Source organism: Cryptomeria japonica, chromosome 3 (assembly GCF_030272615.1).
Source record: "Cryptomeria japonica chromosome 3, Sugi_1.0, whole genome shotgun sequence".
NCBI classification, from domain to species: domain Eukaryota; kingdom Viridiplantae; phylum Streptophyta; class Pinopsida; order Cupressales; family Cupressaceae; genus Cryptomeria; species Cryptomeria japonica.
In genome coordinates this window covers 480857556-480860984 of record NC_081407.1, presented here as the reverse complement: position 1 = coordinate 480860984, position 3429 = coordinate 480857556, and positions in this window count along the sequence as shown.

Genomic DNA, 3429 nt, shown 5'->3' with positions numbered 1-3429 from the left:
GCAATCTTTTTAGACATTTTCATCCAATCTCTCGAGGGGGCATATCATTCCCATTCTGGGGCAACTCTGTATCAGTTCATCTTATCTTCTTTGAAACAACGCGACAAGCCGCATTGTCTCAAAGAGGGGCAAAATGTAGACACCTAAAATTGTCCAGTCTAATTATCTAAGCTTAATTCTTCTATTAATTAAATAAATCTTTATTTATTTAATTAATTCATTTATCCTCTTCTAGCCTTATTTCTCATTTAAATAAATACATTTATTTATTTAAATTATCATTTTCCTAAATTAAATAAATATCTTATTTATTTAATTGATCCCACTTCTTCTATTAATTAAATAAATCTTTATTTATTTAATTAATTCATTACCCTTTTCTACCCATGACACATGTCATTCATCTCTTAATTCATACACTACCTACCCCTTTCATTATTTTATTATTTCTTTTACCTACCCTCTAATCTTAGCCGACCTCCTTTTACACCTCTCAATCTTATCCCTCCATTTCATATTGTGTCTTCTATTTAAGGAGATGCTTCCTTCATTATCAAACCCTAATCAATCATCCTAATGAATCATCTTAAGGACTTGACTACACTACGATCCTACTTGCAACCACATTCCATTCTTTGTTGAGCTCTTGTGCATATAAAATCTGAGAGCAAATATATCAAGCAAGATCAATGGAGATAGGAAGAATGGAGATCAAAACCCTATTGGACATGTGATGGTATAATCTTTGTGATTTCATTTGATTTGCATTGTCTTAGGTAATCTTCATATGTTATGGTGGATCTTTGTTGATTGTTAGGCTAGGGTTTTGTGGTTGAATTCATTTAGCCTTTCAATATTGTCATTATTATTATCCATTTTCACCATATACACTACTTACAATAGGGGCCTGCACATGCAGGGAGGCCAATAGCCTAGAGATCACTGCTCAAAGAAGAGTCTCACTGACTACAAAATGGATTATCAAATCTAATACAATGTACTGCTCAAAACAACATCTTCTAATGCCAGGTTCAGTACCGGCTTAAGCTCAGATAGATGCCTTAACCAAAAACCTTCGCTGCTACTAAAATAATTTTCTTCTATATTACATATCATCTATCCATATCAAAATGACTTATAAGATCTCATACATATATGAGTCTTTTACAATATACCAAGTCGGCTTACAAAAGATAATTATATTAAAATAAATAAAAGTTCATCCCATGTCGGTCTGAGTGCCAGTATGCTTTTTTGCCGATGTAATCCGAATGCTGGTGTAAGCGCTTGCCGGTGTCGGTGTCTGTTGGTGCATGAAGATGGTAATGCCGGTGCATGTAGAAACCTATTTCCGGTTGGTTGCCAGTTGGTTGCCATCAATGACAACATCAACTATTCTCATGTGAGTGTAGAATACCAATAGTGTGCTTGCTTTCTCTCCTACCTTGGAACCCCGAAACCCAGGAGTCTCGAGGTGGGGTGTTTTGTTCTTTGTTTTCATTATTGAGCCTGGAACCCCGAGACCCCGGAGTCCCGAGGTCTGTTTTAAGGTGTTCATACGGATGAGGTTCAGGGGGGGTATAAATATGAATAGTGAACTTTGTAAAACCTCATTTGTGCATTCAGCCTTCAAAGCTCTTGCTTCCATGCTTCTTGACTACGTTCTTCCGAACTTGTGAGCTTCCTTCACATTCTTGGGCTTTTCATTTCACCAGATTCAAGCAATTAGATGGACTCATCTTCCAGCAAGAGAGGCAAGGATATTGGTCGCCTTCTAGCAACCATGAAATACCACTATCAAGGATAGGTTTACGCCTCAAAGTTGGATGATCAAGTTAAATGGGTCACTAACACTGAGATTGGCCATATCAAAATCGAGGACATCAGAACCCAACTGGACAAGCTGAGGTTGGAATCCTCGCAGAGGAGAATTAAGAGATTAGGCGTAGTAGAGGCCACCATCTTTCCACAATCGGTGCAGGCAATTGAGTTCATAATGACAATTGCCCAATTTTACGGCCCTGACACCAGAAAGTGCATTGATGTGCAGGGTAAAATAGTCATAGATTTGTCCCCCGACATGTTGGGATTCATGTTCGGTATCCCAACCAGAGATGAGATATTCCTCTCAACTGAAGAGGAAGCCTTGAAGGTATGGAACAAAAAAGTCACTGCAAACAAAAGGCATATGAATGAGAACTAGTTGGAGGAAGAAAGGAAAATAGGTCTGAAGCCAACAAAAATCCTAAGAGCAGACATTAAAGAGATTCAAAGAGACTTGATTATCATTCTAAGCAGGGCCTTTGACAAACCCGATTGTAAACACTTTCATCCATGGATGTTTCAGTTCATGACCACTATCTTTGTGGGGAAGCAATATTTTGATTGGCCTCAGATCCTTTCAGACAACATCTGCAGGCAAATGAAGGAGGTCCACCTGACCAAGAAATTCTTCTTTACATCTTATGTCATCTAGGTGGCCGCGAGAGATGGAAAATTCCCAGGCCTACATGTGGAGGGTCAATTAGGGGACGAAGAAGGACAAAAGAAGGTATGGGAATATTATTCCCAACTCTCCCTTGTCAATGCAAAGGCCCATCTCAAAAGGATCAATGATGCCTTCATTTTTTGTGTAATAATTAAACTAACGGGAGTTACAGTATACCAGATTAGCCCGACGACCATGGCTATCAGTCGAGAGTGGGCGTGTTGGTTTATCCAAAACCCATGCTCCACTTACATTAGGGTCAGTGGATTCATAGGAAACCTAATGCTTCTCCCTAGGTACTGTAATGACAGGATAATTTTGTTAGAATATGTCAGGCAACTACTAGCCATCCAATCCCTCTTATCATCTAAGCACAAAACAGGCATCGATTTTTTAGTATCTATTGGATATTTATCATGCTCTAAGATACAGGTGGCAAAGTTGGTGGAGGTAGAGCTTCAAAATTTGAACCTGAAAGAATTTGATTATTCTAGGGAATTCTATGATCCCTATGGGAAGCTCAAGCAAGTTATGCCTAAGGCATATGAGAGACGTAAGCCTAGATTGGAGGATTTTTGGGCCAACCTCCAGGATAGTTTTGAAGTAAGAGAGAAAAGTTATAACAGGTTATCAGTGCCACAAATAAGTGATTTTGAAATTGAAACCAATCTCCCTAAAGACCTCAAGGTTGATGGAGACCTACTTGATGCTGCTTAAAAAGGACAAGAAATTGATAAAGGACCCTCTCCCCAATAAGGTTGTTCGCTAATGAGGACGTGAATATATAAAAGATTTTCCAAGTGATCATCAATAGGACCAAACAATGGTTAATTCAAAGGGTCAGGCCAGGTGAATCAAAGGGAAAATAAAAGGAGTCTACCTTAGGGGTACTCCAATCAAGGGGTTATAAAGAGTATGCTTGGAAAACAAGATCAATCTCT